The 18,137-nt window shown below is 35.0% G+C and overlaps 1 protein-coding gene across 3 annotated transcripts in view; it reads right to left on the bottom strand.

Moving 5' to 3' along the window:
* The window catches only part of PRDM9 (PR/SET domain 9), an 84,833-nt gene that overhangs the window by 51,132 nt on the left and 15,564 nt on the right, over positions 1 to 18,137 (bottom strand). For 2 of the 3 annotated variants that reach the window (XM_054684443.2, XM_054684440.2), the window contains exon 2: positions 14,384 to 14,519. The exons of the other annotated variant lie outside the window; for it this stretch is intronic. The gene's annotated coding sequence lies outside the window, so the exon portion shown is untranslated. The remainder of the gene's footprint in view (positions 1 to 14,383; positions 14,520 to 18,137) is intronic. 3 annotated transcript variants of the gene reach the window in all.

An 18,137-nucleotide genomic window follows, 5' to 3' on the forward strand; every position in this document is an offset into this window, starting at 1 on the left:
GTCATTTTTTGGTTAACACTACAAACAGATTTTAATACCTTTAAAATGCTAGATCATTTTGTCTGTGTTCATATTGTACGTCTGATTTTTCATATGTTCTGTTATATCTTTCATAGATGTTTATATTTTTTGTATGAGGCCTATGCATTACTTACCATTAACTTTCAGCTAATTTATAGAGCTTCTTTGCTACTATAAATACATATTAATTTATATTACATTTTCTAGTAGGTTTTGCTGAGATGAAAACATCACTGCTGACTTTTTATAATTAATTTTGTATCTGAAATAATTGCTGAGCTTGTCATTTATTTCAATATTTTGTAAGTTAATCATGTTGGGATTTCTGAATAGATGATTATATCATCCTCCCCTTAAATCTCTCTCTCTTAGTTTTTATAATGTCCACCAAAATCTCCAGTGCCTTACTAAGTTGCCTTCACATTTTCCCGTTTTTTTCTGCTGCTCAATATTTAATGTTGATGAAAATGTGGAGAAAAGGGATCCCTTGTACACTGTAGGTGGGAAAGTAAACTTGGTATAGCCACTATGGAAAACAATACAGTGATTACTCAAAAAATTAAAAGGTAATTTCCATGAGAAGAGAAAGAAAGAAAGACTTCTGTCTACCTGATGAGGCCAGAATCATAACTCACTTCATCCACCATGAAGTTTCTCAAAGCATGCATGTATGTGTGTGTGCGCATGTGCATGTACTTTCCCTCAGACTCAATTTCCCTGTTACATCTGTCAGAGTTGCCTAGCCATATTATTTGGTTATCTTGTCTGCATCATGATACAAAATGTTAGCTCTGAAATTATTTGATAATACTGAAGCTCTTTTTAGTCTATTCATATTTTATACTATTTAAGTTTAATAAAAATATAAAGACTAATTCCAGGTATATCTCTATATATTTTCTAAATTTCAAAGAGAAATACGTAGTTTCCAATTTTTCTAACAAGTCATAAAGTTGAAATTTTTCAATGCCCTTTCCTCCAGTTGGCATGCTGATGTACTTCTCTTAAGCAACAAATACAATAGTATATAAATGAGTATAGTAAATAAGTAACAATTTTAAGGATTTAAAACTATATCTATAGATGTACAGTAAAATACTGCAATTAAAATAACTCTACATTTTGTAGAAATCTGCATACAAATCACAATTATGCAAATAAATCAGAAGTTGTGAACTTTCCTTGCAATGATTAAAGTTAAAAATAGGTTCCAGATCTAAAAAACAAATCATATTGATTTTCTTCAATGATTTTGTTTCCATACTGACACAGCATTCAAAGCAAAAAGTAAAACAAGAAATGAGGATGCCAAAAGACCATTTGAAAGGCAATCTTAGAAAAGAGGCAAGCAGAAAAAAAGCAATATAATTGCTCAACATCAATGTTACTGCTATTTAATTCATGAGACTGTATTCTCTAGCAATGACCGAGAAACATGCTTATGTCCTTCATATTTGTTCATATAAAGAACAGAAGACTAGAGCATTTACCCATCTACTACAGCACATATCAATTGAGGCTTATCGCTAAAAATATTAAGTCTTACATAGTTTCAAGTTGTGCCTCAGTAGGCTTGCATTGTTTCAAAGAAAGCCCTGTGACTGAAAATGAGACATACAGTGTGTATTCCAGGTGACATTATCAATATAAGGCAGAAATGTTATGGAATTGACCAGCTACAGCTAAAATCAGGTTAAGCCAAATGGATATGACTATGGTCTACCAAAAGAAAGAGCTATAATTCATCAATTACACTAAATTTACTATGACTTTATTTTATTATTTTGACACAGGGTCTCACTCTGCCACCCAGGCTGGAGTATGGCGGCACAATCATGGCTCACTGCAGATTCCACCTGCTAGGCCCAAATGAATGTCTCACCTCAGCCTCCTGAGTAGCTGGGACTATATACTACCACTTTAAATTCACTTTGTCATTGGGTCTTCAAGACATTGTTTACATCAAATTAAAAAAAAAAAAAACTTCATAAAGAAAGGTTATAACAGTCTCTGCTCTCATGAAAATTAGATGGATATGCAGGTAAGAATTACATATATACACACACACACAATGTGTCATTCTGATAGTAGATGAGAATAGGCATGACAATGAATATGCAGTAAGTATAAGGATAAAAAAATAGTGGTGATATTTGCGTGGATGTTCATGAGATTTAGTAATTCCAGCCCCCTTAAAAGACTAGCTTATTTAATGCTAGGTTTGACTTAATACTCAATCTCTAGGTCTAGAACATCTTCTAATGAAAACCTCAATAAATGTATATTGCCTAAAGAGGTTAGGATATAATAAAACCCATTTTGGATTATGGAAATAACAAGTCATCAGTGCATTCTGAAGAAGGTATATTTATCTTAAGCAAATGCATAGTGACATTTTCATTTTTAGTTTAGAAAATTTATGTATATAGTTCTTGCTGAAGGAAAAGAAGCAGAAAATTCACTATGTATTTACACTTGATCATCTGTTAGCAGAGCTGAAAAATATGTAAATAGAATGAGTTGGTTGCATATATTACAACCTCTTCTTATGATTCCACTTTCATTTCACCATAAAACTGAGAAGCTTCTGAGAATTGAAAGATCTCAGCTTGCTCTTGGTTACTTACTTTCATCGTTGATGAAGCACTTAGATTACAAAACACCTGCATATTTTTGAAACGTTTTGCTTTACAGTTTGCAATAGACTGTAAGAATGTGTGCATATGTTTATGGCCACAGGTAACAAGATGCAATAATGAGAAGGAGAATAATGCAATAAAATATTATTAGTGATCTCTCAGCAGAATTTCATATAGATGATAGCATATATTCTGTCACTACAGACAAGAGTATCTAGAAATCAACTACAGAACAATGGTTAACAGTTTATTTAATACCTGAAGTGTTTTCAGTAGCACTTTGGAAAGACACTGTTCTGAGTGAATGATAAGGCAGCTTTCATCTAGATAACCTTAGGGAAATAATGGTTTTCACTGCACACATAAATTTTTCTCACATCAATGAGGTGTTCTTAACACAGCTAAGAAATTGTCACTTTTTAAAATAAATTGAGTAACTTTCTGTTATCTATTAAATAAGTGAAATTACTCATCTGAAGTAAATAACAATTTACCATTTGTGACTGATCAAGAATAGAAATTTCAGTCTTGCCATCTGTGCCAAAATCAAAGTCAAATACAAAATAAAAATGAGCTTAGGAAGGAGCACCAAAGACAAACAGTAGATGTAATATGGCAACCTAAGGATAGATTGTACAGTACATATTGGCATATACACTGGCTTCAGGCCATCAGTTGATAGGCACTGTCATTTATTTTTGTGGCTAACAGAAGTCAGTTAAATTAAGGTTGGGCAATTCCCATGGAGAAATACACATAATTAGAGACAAGAAGAGGAATGAAGCATGTGTACGGTGATGAATTAATCAGTGTGAACCTGCCTCAGAATTCACTTATCTGGCTCTACCTTTTAAAACAATCCTGTATCTCTAGTCCAGGTGTTTACAAATTATACTCTCTGTTTTTAATTTTAACACTGTTTTGGAAACTGATACTACTTTTATATGATGATCTTTTCATAGCAAACTATCTCTGTTTTTTGAGGGTTTCTATCATTTGTACTCTCTGCTATTAATTATTGAAAATGATGAGACTCAGGCTGGGCATGGTGGCTCACGCCTGTAATCCCAGCACTTTGGGAGTCCAAGGCGGGTGGACACAAGGTCAGGAGATCTAGACCATCCTGGCCAACATGGTGAAACTCTGTCTCTACTTTAGATCTACTAAAAACGCATAATTAGCCAGGTGTGGTGGTGCACGCCTGTAGTCCCAGCTACTCAGGAGGCTGAGGCAGGAAAATCGCTTAAACCCTGGAGGCAGAGGTTGCAGTGAGCAAAGATCGCACCACTGCACTCCAGCCCGGGCAACAGTGTGAGATTCCATCTAAAAAAAAAAAAAAAAGAAAAGAAAAGAAAATGATTTGACTCTCACACTCCTTCTGAAATTAGATATATTTACTTTTAATATATTAAATTATATATATATACTTATGTATTCAATCTATATTTATTTATTAAACTTCTGTGAATTAGTCTTTTTCCCTTTCACCCTCTCAAAGCCAGTTTTTGAGAAAGTAGCCTCCATAGAAGTATGACTAGATTCTTTAAAGTTTTCCCCTAACTGGATACGTGGTTTACAAATATTTTCTGGCAATCTGTAGACTTTTTGTTTTGACTGTTTCCTTTGACTTGCAAAGTTATCTTGATGTATTATCACTGGTTTTATTTTTTTTTTGTTTTGTTGCTTATGCTTTGGGTGAAGTAGCCAAAGAAATCGTCTCCCAGATCAACATCGAGGAGCTTTTTCCCCATGTTTTCTTCTAGGAATATATTCCAAGTCTTATGTTCAGGACTTTAATTATTTTGAGTTCATTTTTTGTGCTTGGTGTAAGATATGTATTCAATTTTATTCTTTTGTGGGTGAATATTCAGTTTTCCCAGCACCATTTACTGAAGAGACTATTATTTACATATCGTGTTTCCTTGGGCCCTTGCTGTAAATTAGTAGACTGTATAATAAGCTTATGTTTATTTGGGGGCTATTATTCTGTTCCATTTTTCTAGTGTCTTTTTTTATGTCAGTGCCATATTATATTGATTACTGTAACTGTGTAATATTATATTGATTACTGTAACTGTGTAATATAACCTGAAATCAGAAAGTGTGATAACTCCAACTTTTTTCTTTTTTCTTAAAATAGTATTGGCTACTCAGGGTCTTTTGTGGCTCCATGTAACTTTTAAATTTATTTAAATTAAAAACTGTCATTGGAATTTTGATAGAGATTGCTTTGGGTAGTATGGACTTTCAAGAATATTAATCTTTTTAACCCATGAATATAAGAGACCTTTCCATTTATTTGTGTATTCTCCAATTTTGTATTAATGTTTTAAAGCAATAAAAACCTCAAAAATTATGCAAAAAACCAGAATAGACTTTTTTTAAAGAAGGCATAAAAATGGCCAACAGACAGATGAAAATCTGTTCAACATTACAAATCACCAAAGAAATGCAAACAAAAGTACATGAGATGTCGTGTTACATCTGTTAGCATGGCTATTACTTTTAAAAAGCCCTATAAATTAATGTTGGCAAGAGTGTGGGGAAAAGGGTACCCTTGTACACTCATGAAAAATAATATGAAGGTTTCTTACAAAATAAAAAATAAAACTAACATGTGAACCAGTAATCCCTTTTCTGGGTATACATTCAAAGGAAATGAGATCAGTACTTTGTGGAGATTTCTAAGTTCCCATGTTCATTGCAACATTATTCACAATAGCCAAGATACAGAATCAACCTAAGTGTACATCAACTAATAAATACAGAAAGAAAATGTGGTGTGTGTGTGTGTGTGTATATATATATATGTATATATATGTGTGTGTGTGTGTGTATACATATATATATATATATATATATAATGGGATATTAGTCAGCCTTTACAAAGAAAGAAATGCTGTCATTTGCAACAACATAGATCAAACTAGAGAACATTATGTTAATTGAAATAACACAGGTACAGAAAGACAAAAACTACATGATCTCACTTATATGGTATCTAAAAGTATCCAATCCATAGAAACAGACAGAGAGTGGAACCATGGTTAATAAGTGACATTCTATGAATATGTCCCTTAAAGTTCATGTGTAGGAAACTTAATCCTCAATGCTGTTAAGAGGTGGGATTTTAGGGGTGATTAGATCACAGAGTCTTTGTCCTCATTAACAGATTACTACCATTGTTGCAGAACTGAATTTTTTATCTCAAGAGTAAGGTCCTTATGAAGGATAAATGCAGCCCCCTTTCTCCATCTCTTGCTATGTGTACCATCAGCAATGTTATAATGTAGCAAGAAGGCCCTGTCAGATGCAAGCCCTCAATCTTGGACTTTCCAGTCTCCAGAGTTGCAAACCAATAAATTTCTGGTCTTTATAAATTACCTATTGTCAGATATTCTGTTACAGAAATACAGAACAGACTAAGACACCAGGAGTAAAGAGAAGGAGGAAATGAGGAGACACAGGTCAAAGGATCCAAAATTGCAGTTACGTATGATGAATAAGTTGAGTAATCGAAGGTACAGCATGATGGCTGTAGTTAAGAATAGTGCATTGTGTACCAATGAATTCCTAGGAGAGTAGATTTCAGGTGTGCTACCACCAAAATAAATGGTGGTAATTGTGAAGAGATGGATATGTTAATTCACTTGACTATAGTAATAATTTCACTATGGGTATGTATATTAAAGCATCATGCTGTACACCATCAATATCTACAATAAAATATAAAAGAAATGTGAATAACCTGTGTCCACCATGATGTGAGAAGCACAAGGACATGGAGGATAGATGGAATATCAGATATTGTGTGGACAGAAATATTAGCCAAGAGACTAGATATGTCAATAAAGAAGCAATTTTTGATGTCAGATCTCTAACATCAACCACCCTCTGCCTGCTTCAGAACCCTGACGGGTACACACCCCATGTGATGCCAGGTAGATAACAGATGAATGATGAAATGAGCCCATCCAAAATTCCTGACATATTGTGAGCAGCATTAAATCACTGTTTTAACCCATTATATTTACAGACAGGTTAGCATGGAGTAACATATAAGCAGACATTACTGATCTGATACAATTATCATACACAAATTTTGTTGCCACATGTTTCACTATATTCATTTATTTTCTAGTTTATTCACGATACAGAGGCCATTTTCTCCTTGAGTAGCTCATCAAAACATAAGTCCTAGGTCTGCACAATGATTCTGAAAAGTCTTGTCCCTATAATGACAAAATAAAGTATTTGACTCTATTTAACCCAGATCCTTGGTGTTGAATTTAATATCCGGGCCCGAAAGTCAGAGGCCAATCTTTAATTGTTACGAACATAAAATTCTAAGTTCTAGCTTTTGCTGTTCTTGGAACCCTAGCATTGCTAAAGGTTCTCCGTGGTTCAATCTTAAGCCCCTTGATGGAAACTATTAAGTACATTGTTGACAGATGGTGTTCCCTGTGTAAGACTTTTGAAAACTCTGACTTAAATGTTCTAATGGTACTTCAAATTCAGCATTTTCTAACTGAAAAAAAAACCTCTATATATTCACTTAATATTTTCTAACTTTTTCTTTTTTATTGCAGTTGCCTTGATTATTCAGTAACTATCAAATTTGTTACTGTTTTCCATATATTTTTCTTCTAAATATTTGTTTAATGCACTCTTTCTTCTCCATTACCACTGACTTCTTTCTGAGACATACAAGACATATTTATGTCTGTGTTACCATATAATCTATAGATTTTTATAGTTTTCAGTAGTCCATCTTTATGTAAACATGCCCAGCTATTTCAATTGTACAATTTTTATTATATTATATGTAGGTTGAAAGTCCATTCATAGTTACACTCTAACATTGACAGTTCAAACTTCATTAAATCAAACTAAAAAAACCAGCACGTGTCAGAATAACATCTCTTATGGATTGAATGTCCGTGTCCCCTGAAAACTCATAGGCTAACATTTCAATCCACAATATGCTGACATTAGAAGATGTGGCCTTTGGGACGTGATTAGGTGATTAGGTCATGAGGGGAGAATCCCCATGAATGGGACTAGTGCCCCATACAAGGAGGAATAAGAGCTCTCTCTTCTCCCCTGAACACCTCCTCTCCTGCCATGTGAGAATTCAATGAGAATTTGTCAGTCTGCAATCCAGGAGAGGGCACTCAACTGAACTTGACCATTGTGGCCCCCTAATCTCAGATTTCCAACCTTCAAAATTGTGAAAAATAATTTTCTATTGTTTGTGAGGCACCTTCAAGTTTATGGTTTTTTTGTTATACCAGCCTGAACTGACTGAGGTCACATCTAAAAACATTACTACTGCTTATGGCAACAACCACATATTTTTTGAAAAGTTTACCAGGCCTTTTATAATCTGCTCTTAGTTTATTTTTCCTCTCTCACATTATTTTCTTTGACTTGTTTGATCAACTCAAAGAAAAGTTTGTAATTCCTTAATCTTATCAAGTTCATCCACAGCTTCAGATCTTTGCATACCATGTTCTCTCGGCCTGGAGCATCCCTAGTTCTCTTCAACGCCTCTGTTTTTGACTTTGTAAATGTTATTCAATCAGTGTGGGTTTAGCTCCCGTTTCATGAAGAAAGCCTTCTCAGGTTTCCTGCATTTTGGTTTATTGCTCATCTAATGTATTATTTACTGTTAAGTAATCACAATAAAAATGGGAGTGACTTTATTTATTAATGTATCTTTATCATCTAGCCTCTGTGGTAAATTTTCAAACAATATTTGCTAAAGCACAGAATGAGTAAATTAATTGACTACTCTCTAAATTTTCTGAATGATTAATGTTCCAATAAGTAAATGAATTAATCTACTAATCAATACTTGGAAAGTGCTCACCTCTTTTAAACTTGGCAATAGTTCTCTCTCTCTCTCTCTCTGTGTCTTTCTTTTTTTTTTTTTTTGTTAGCTCTTACAGCGAAGGATAAATCTCTACAACTTTAAGGGATTTGGATATACTTAGCACGAAAACACCTCTTTATGCCTAGAGAAGTTAAATCTTTTGCCTAAGGCCATGTAACATATTAAAAGCAAACTGTATCACAACATTCCAGGGGGATTTCTCCACTGAAAGACATCGGTACATTAGTAGTTGCATTAGTGCTGTCTTGATGCTTCACAAATCACCACAAACTTAAGAGCTGAAAGCAACATGTATTTACTGTCAGGCCTCTGAGCCCAAGCTAAGCCATCACATCCCTTGTGACCTGCATGTATACATCCAGATGGCCTGAAGCAACTGAAGATCCACAAAAGAAGTGAAAATACCCTTAACTGATGACATTCCACCAATGCGATTTGTTCCTGCCCCACCCTAACTGATACAATATATTCTCCCCTGCCTTAAGAAGGTACTTTGTAATATTCTCCCCCGGCCCCATTAAGAAGGTACTTTGTAATAATATTCTCCTATTCTCCCCCGCCCTTAAGAAGGTATTTTGCAATATTCTCCCTGCCCTTGAGATTGTACTTTGTATGTCTATCCCAAACCTATAAGAACTAATGATAGTCCCAGCACCCTTTACTGACCCCTTTTTCGGACTCAGCCCACCTGCACCCACGTGAAATAAACAGCCTTGTTGCTCACACAAAGCCTGTTTGGTGGTCTCTTTACATGGATACGCGTCACATTTACTATCTTGCAAGTTCCATAGTCCTGTGCTTAGGATCTCACAAGGATGTATTCAGGGTGTCAGCTGGGGCTGAGGTTTTATCTTAGGCTCAAGATACTCTTTTAAGTTCACAAGGTTGTTGGCAGTACTCAGTTCCTTGGTTAGAAACTGATGACTTGTTTCTTTAATACCAGCAGAAGAGCACTTCTGTTCCTTCCAGGCTCTACACTTTAAAGGGTTCAACTCATTAGGAGGTGAGATCTACTCTGGATGATATTCCTTTTTGGAGGGAAGTAGGAGAGACCTGAGAATATAATGGGATATCAATTCCACTATTTTTTATCTTATATGTAAAGAGATTTTGCAGATGGAATTAATATCCTTAATTAGTTAAGTATTCTACTTGACTAATTTTAGTCAAGTGTAATACTCAGGTCTCTCCTACTTGCCAGGGAACGGGATTACACTAGGGCAGGAATCATTGGGCTTACAAGAGAGGTAGTAGGGTTTTCTTTTAAATATTTTTAATAAAACTTCTGTTAGTTTCATTTGTTTAATGAAAGAGAATATTGATGTTAAAGTTGATACACTTTTTGACCACCTATTTCTAGTAGCATTTGCCTTCAATCACACTGAGACAACCACTATCACAAATTTGATAGATATGCACAACAGCTTTATATATGAACAAATGATAGATAATAATATTACTTGTAATTATCTTAAATTATACAAAAAATACCATTTACTTTATGTTATTGTAATAGCCCAACTGGTTTATCTTGCCCACTGCCCAGAAAAGCTAATGCACTGAGAACAGCAGGTTTTTGCAGCAAAGAGAGTTTAATTAACACAGCACTAGCCAAGTGAAAGACAGAGTTTGTTATTCAAATTAGCCTCCCCAAGAATTCAGAGGTTAGGTTTTTTAATGGATAATTTGTCAGACAAGGGGCTAGGGAATGTGTGCTACTGATTGGTTGAGGATGAAATCATAGGGGTGTGGAAAACAGTGCTTATGCCCTGAATCAGACTGTGGGTGGAGGTCACGAGATTGATTGAATTATGAATCCCAGGTCCAGGATTGAGTCATAAATCACAGGTCCAGGCAGAGTCAGTGTGTAATCAGTTTAAAAAAAATTGCAAAATGCCAATCTTGGGTTTTACAATGGTGATATTATCCATAGGAACAAGTGGGGAAGTTACAAAGTTTTTGACCTATGGTGTGGTAAGCAATTATGTAAAGGCAAGCTATGCATGCATTCTGCTCTACCTGCCCAGTAATCCTAACATGTGGCCTTTCATTAGTCTTACAAAGGCAGTTTCAGTCCCTGAACAAGGAGTGAGTCAGTTTAGGGAGGGCCTACTATCATCCTTGCTTCAAAGGGAAACTATAATCTAAATTCCTGCCATGGTTAGCTTGGCTTAATGCCCAGGAATGTGAGAGGAAAGCCATCTTGTGAGGCTAGAAGCGATATGGAGTAAGCCATGCTAGACTCTTTCACTGTCATAATATTTGCAAAGGTGGTTTCATTATGTTGCTTTAAAATTGGTCTTTTTTTAAAAAATGTATATTTTGGGATAGTCTCTAGTGTATGTAAATTAAAATTATCTATGAAGTATTAGCTCAATGTTTTAATCTGGTGCATAGAAATTTTCTGCATTCCTAATGATTTCATAACTGCCTAACTGCTAACTTTCTTTTAAATAAGAGTTTTTTCAACATATCTGCAAATTTGTAACCTTCTGGTTTTTTGTTTGTTTGTTTGTTTGTTTGTTTTTGAGTCTTGCTGTGTTGCCCAGGCTGGAGTACAGTAGTGAGATCTTGGCTCACTGCAACATCTGCCTCCCGGGTTCAAACAATTCTACTCCCTCCTGAGTAGTTGGGATTACTAGCAGCTGTCACCTCACCTGGCTAATTTTTTGTATTTTTAGTAGAGATTAGGTTTCACCATGTTGGCCAGGCTGGTCTTGAACTCCTGATCTCAAATGATCTTCCTGCCTTGGCCTCCTAAAGTGCTGGATTACAAGGTGTGAGCCACCACACCTGGCAACTCCTAGTATTTTGCTGTGTTTTTCTAATTTCATATTTTGCCTCTGGAGTTAGGTGCACATACATTCATGGTTTCCACTTTTTAATTACTGTTTCTTTGTTAAATATGAAATTCTGTTGATCCATATGTATTCACAGATTTTGTATTTGCAAAATTCTACATGCTAAAATTTATCTGCAAACTCAAAATAAATTCTGATGACACTTTTTATTCTTATCTGTAGACATGCTGAGAGTGACACAAAATGTTAGTCTTCTGATGTGTCCATTCCTAGCTGAAGTCAAACAAAGTGATACTGTGCCTTCTTTTTTCAGCTCTCTGATGAGTTGACCAGAGTGTGGAGACTGTCCAATCAGGGTGCTGTAGTGTGCCAAGCTCCAGCTCTGGGAACCAGTGGGATGGGGTTTGGATCCCAACTCTGACTGACATCTGCTAATAGGATGTATTTATTTGTCAAACATATCTACCATTTTAATAGGCAACATATATTCCTTTATTTTCATTGCAATTACTGATATTTTTGTATAATTTCCACATGCTTATTTTTTCCAGTGATTAATATTTGCTACTTCTTCACGTTATTTTTATTTTTCTTGGCGTTTTTCCTAACCTGGTGAATGCTTTCTGCCCTTTTTCTGCTTCTTTCAAGTTAGAAATTTTTTTATATTCCCACTTTAAAAAAGTGCTACTATGTATTTTACTAATTATTGCTTGAGCAATTTAGTGCCATGGGAGGGAGGTGCAGGATGCATTTAAATACTTTTTGTATTTAATTTGCAAATAGTTAAAGAATATTTGTATATCAATAAATATTGTACATGTAAGTATAAAAACTGACAATAACAGTGATGCCAAAAGCATGCATAGAAAGGGTATAATTAGCTTTATCCCTGGATGACATATTTTAACTGGAAACAACTCTAGATATTACAGGTAAAAGAGATGAGGAGTTTAATTTCTTTTTTAAAAAAATTTTATTATTATTATACTTTAAGTTTTAGGGTACATGTGCACAATGTGCAGGTTAGTTACATATGTATACATGTGCCATGCTGGTGTGCTGCACCCATTAAGTAGTCATCCCTTCCCCCTCCCCCCTCCCCTCTCCTCCCATTCCACAACAGTTCCCAGAGTGTGATGTTCCCCTTCCTGTGTCCATGTGTTCTCATTGTTCAATTCCCACCTATGAGTGAGAACGTGTGGTGTTTGGTTTTTTGTCCTTGCGATAGTTTACTGAGAATGATGATTTCCAATTTCATCCATGTCCCTACAAAGGACATGAACTCATCATTTTTTATGGCTGCATAGTATTCCATGGTGTATATGTGCCACATTTTCTTAATCCAGTCTATCATTGTTGGACATTTGGGTTGGTTCCAAGTCTTTGCTATTGTGAAGAGTGCTGCAGTAAACATACGTGTGCATGTGTCTTTATAGCAGCATGATTTATAGTCCTTTTCTTATCACTTCAATACCTTTAATCGTTGGCTACAAGTATTGATGTCTTTTATATGAACTGTACAGATGTTAACAATCACTTTTATCACAGTCAGAAAGTGATTGGAGTTTAGCATGAATTGTTACTTCAGCTTTTAATGCTTTTTTTAGTAATTTATGCAATTATTTGGGTCAACTATAAGAATCTTTACTTTTCTTCTGATCTTAGTCATAACAAAATTTTGTTTATATCTCAAATAAATCATGAAAGTTTTTAGGTATTTTATCAGGAATACTTTATAAGAAAGTAACATAATTTAGAAACATTATAATTTATTTATCTATGTGTCAAGGCAATTCAATATAATTTATTTTAATAAGGTAAAGCCAAGTATTTGAGAAAAATCAATTATTAGTTTTAAGGGATTGGAAAATAAAAAATATTATGCTCAATTTTCTGTAATTATTTTAATAACTATGCTTTTTTACAACTCTCAGGCTTCTAAACTGGAAATTTAATTGGGTTTAAATGTTAAAAATCAAACACTTTCCAGTTATTTATTTACATATTTTTATTTTATTTATTTTTTTGAGATGGTATTTCACTCTTGTTGCCCAGGCTGGAGTGCAATGGCGCGATCTCAGCTCACCACAAACTCCGCCTCCCGGGTTCAAGCAATTCTCTTGCCACAGCCTCCCGAGTAGCTGGGATTACAGGCATGCACCACCATGCCCCGCTAATTTTGTATTTTTAGTAGAGATGGGGTTTCTCCATGTTGGTCAGGCTGGTCTTGAACTCATGACCTCAGGTGATCCCCTGCCTCGACCTCCCAGAGTGCTGGGATTACAGGTGTGAGCCACCGTGCCCAGCCACTCTCCAGTTATTAAGAAAATCTTAGAGATATATAAATTCTGTAATATGAAATTTGGGATATAGTTTCAAAATTATTTTTTTCAAATATTACCTTTTACTCTTCCTGCCACACATACATTGATAATAAAAGCATACAGTCTTCCCTTTCTTACACAAACAATATTTGAATCTTAAACTTCATATAGTTTATTGACCGCTCCAGCACTATAGTGCTGCCACAGGTTGTTTAAATGTAACGCTTATGTTGATCATTTATTTTCTTGCCTCTTAAAATCTTTAATTTTCATTTGTTAGTCACTATAGTAATGAAGCTGCAAAATGCTGTACTTACTCAGAATGATCTCTAAGTGAATTTAAAAGCATATGTTCTCATCTTAATTAGACATTCTGTTTCAATGAGATATATTGATGAAAAATGTCATTATGTAACATGTTGTCTTTATATTCTAGAAGAACATAATGTAGCATTGTATTTGGGAGTTAATTTTCATTTGCTTTCTCTAGGTTATGTTCAACTTTCTCTACTCTGCTCTACCTCGAAAGATACCTTGACTCCGCCAGAGAGCATCAGCCCAAATGTGCTTGATCTCTGGCTTCGTCTTGGGTTCAGTCAATCAGAGTTACAGATCAGAGACAAAGGCAAGAACTGTTAGAACCATCTCCTCTCCAATTCTCCCATCTTCATAGACCACCTCAGGATCTATATCATTACTTACCTTACTTCACGATCTAGTAACAAGATGTTTGCTTCCTGCCTCTGCAGGCCTAAGGGTGGTATAAAAAGCTTCACATTTTTTATATGCCCTGGATATTTCAACATTCTTGTGAGTCCTCTTGATACTGTCCAGATCTCTGTAAACAGACAGAGATCTTAGTCATAACAAAATTTTGTGTATGTCTCTCAAACAAATCGGGCCAGGCGCGGTGGCTCACGCCTGTAATCCCAGCACTTCGGGAGGCCGAGACGGCAGGATCACGAGGTCAGGAGATCAAGACCATCCTGGCTAACACGGTGAAACCCCGTTCCTACTAAGAATACAAAAAAAATTAGCTGGGCTTCGTGGCGGGCCCCTGTAGTCGCAGCTACTCGGGAGGCTGAGGCAGGAGAATGGCATGAACTCGGTAGGCGGAGCTTGCAGTGAACCGAGATCGCGCCACTGCACTGCAGCCTGGGTGACAGAGCGAGAAAAAAAAAATCACAAAAGTTATTGAATACTGGATCATGAGGAATAATCTACTAGAAAGTAACATTAAATTATGCTCAAATTCTACCCAGTCTGCATCCTGCTATTTGCCAAAAACCAGATTTAATTGATTTGGTAGGTATCCTCTCATGCTTCCCATCCCCTGCAATCAGAATAAAATAATCTCAGCCACGTCTTGTCACCTGATGTTCTTAGAAGTAAATAATTACATTAAATTTTATACAATTTGTCTTTAATCGAAATATGTTTTACACTTTAAATATAGGTCAAATCAAAAACTAATTTATAATAGGTCTAAAGTGTTTGAAAGTTAATGTGAACACATAATTGCCATGCCACTGTTAGCAATGCTTTTATTAAGTGCCTAATTTTTCGCTGTGCTTCATCAAATGCTTAATATGGAAAATATTTAGTAACAATTTATGTTATTTCCATAACTTATGATGTTATCCTGTTTCCCTACTTTTTTCCCAATGTACATATTATGCAATCTCTTATGTGATTGTTTCTACAGCTCAATGAATTACAAATGATTAACTCCAGTCTCTGAGGAAGGTCATAGTCCTTGTCATGTCATTTGGCATTACTTTAATATGGGAGGACACTACAAAACCAATACAAACTGTTCTAACTGGATTAGCTCATTCAGTTAATCTGTCTTAAAAGATGTTCTTCAAAATATATGTGCTCAAAATCTCAAACCCAGAGAGATCACTATTCCTCTAGATAGAGGTCCAAAGTAGTAGGGGTTGGAAATTAAAATATAAACACACACACACACACACATGCACTTTAACTAAAAATATTAATAAGATGTATGTACTCTTGTGATTTTTTTAACTTACATTTCTCTCCACTCAATATAAGTCTCCAACTGAAGAAACAGTTACTGAACAATGCATCAATATGGAGATCAGATTTTCATTAAGATGACAGTATGTTACTACGAAGATTAAAGAACAAATTGGAGCCTTTCACTCAAAACATGTAAAATCTATTCAAACTGCTGAGTTCTACTTCATCCTCCCCTGCCTCAACACTACATCATTGTCAGATCTTTTTCTTATTCAAGCAACTAAAGAGGGAATTGCTGTGTCTGAAATTAGATTGTCATAGTAATAGCATTAATCTTAATCTCAACTGTTTAAGAATGCTCTTCAAATTTTGATTTTCAACGTATATGAAGAATGAAATAATTTTTTACTGTTTGAAAAATCATGACAAAGACCACATAACATAAACTTTACCTTCTGAACTATTTTTGAGTGTACAGTTCAGTAATGGTAACTATATTAACGTTGTCGTGCAAAAGAGCTCTAGAACTTTTCCCTCTTGCAAAACTGAAACTCTATGTCCATTATAACAACTCCCATTCTTTCTCTCCTCTCAGCCCCAGAAGCTAAAATTCTGTTTTCTGTTTTGATGAGTTTGACTATTGTAGACACACTACAGCATTATTCACAATAGCCAAAGTGACAACAACCCAAATGTCTATCAACTGATACATTGATAAGGAAAATGTTTTCACACATTTTAGGTAAGAAAATGGCAGTTAGAGAGACGCCCCAACATATTTGTTCTTTCAAATGTACCTTAAAATCCCTTAATATTTTTCCTTACAAGATCCTTTTTGAAATTGTACAACTAAACAAATAATTAAATCCCTATGAAACTGGCTCCTTGACCTTGACCCTCTGTGGCAACTATTCAAATGTTGCATCCCATTCCAAAGAAAGTAGACACAAGATTTTCATTCATTCTTAAGTGTTCAATTCAAAATCTGCAGATATATTTTTCTATTTAAACACAAACTCCCACCAAGCATGCATGCATGCATGCATGCAGAAAAACACCTATACAAATAACACCACTTCATAAACTAAGACACAAACCAACAAACCAAAGGCAAATGAGAAAAGCAATCTCTATACATGTTTTTCTTGAATAGTCTCCTTGGCCATTATTTAATTTATATTTCCACTATTTCAGTATTTTAGCTCAAATTTCTCCAAAATTGTTCCTGACACCCTACACCAATCAAAACCACTTCATGTCTATAATTTGGCCAGAAAAAATATTAAAATTGTTATAGGCTATTATTTTCACACAATAAACATATACACAAAAAGAGAGAAAATCAATCATGAGCTTTGAAAACTTTTATTGATGACTATATTTTCCATGCCAGTGTTCTAATTCATCCTTAAAATAATTCATAGAGGCATCATGTATAATGCGGCTAAACACTCCCAACTGACTGCCTCCTCTACCCAAGACGATTACGTTAAATGTATTCTTTCCTCACACAAAGAACAGAGGATAAGATTTTTTTTCCTGTTAATGAAACTGTAACTATAATGACAATAAACTTAATTTTAGATAAATCACTGAATAAATACAGGCTACTTCTGACTAGTACTCATTTTTTAATTAAGCTAAGAAATATAACAAATAATAGGTGCAGATGATTATTTTATTCTATAGGATTTGTTACATTTTTGTACCCTGATGCGAGTACATAAACACAACCTTTTCCAGTAGTCTCAAAAAATGCACTGCTCTAAAGAATGTGTTCTTCTTGGAGAAATTTATTTTTTAAGTGTGATTAACAGTATTGAAATACCTTATAAATTACTGAAATTAGAATAATCTGTAGAAGATGTCGCTTTGAAGAGTAAAGTCATACCAGTAGAATACCATTTTCAAATTTTACTTGTTCCTTGAACTTCAGCACAGCTACTAGGAGGTTGGGTATGGTCATTAATTTGTGTTCAGTAGTGATATGGTTTGGCTCTGTGTCCCCACCTAAGTTTCACGTTGAATTGAAATCCCCATTGTTGGAGGTGGGGCCTGGTAGGAGGTGATTGAATCATAGGGGTGGTTTCTAATGGTTTAACATCATACCCCTCCAGCAATCTCGTGATAGAGGTCTCAGGAGATCTGGTTGTTTGAAAAGGTTTAGCATCTCCCTTTTCACTCTCTCTCTCTCTCAACTGACAGCTATGTGGGTATGTGCTTGCTTCCCCTTCACCATCCACCATGATTGTAAGTTTCCTGAGAGATCCCCAAAAGCAGATCCTTACAGAACAGTAAGCCAATGAAACCTCTTTTCTTTATAAATTAAGCAGTCTCAGGTAGTTCTTTTTTAGCAGTGTGAGAACAGACTAATAAAAGCAATATCAATGTACAAGGACTGACATAAAAGACCATCATTTTTGTAGAATTTTTATGTAAACACAGAGAAATTTTCTTTAATGGGGTCCAT

The sequence above is a fragment of the Pan troglodytes genome, chromosome 4, assembly GCF_028858775.2.
Source record: "Pan troglodytes isolate AG18354 chromosome 4, NHGRI_mPanTro3-v2.0_pri, whole genome shotgun sequence".
Lineage (NCBI taxonomy): Eukaryota > Metazoa > Chordata > Mammalia > Primates > Hominidae > Pan > Pan troglodytes.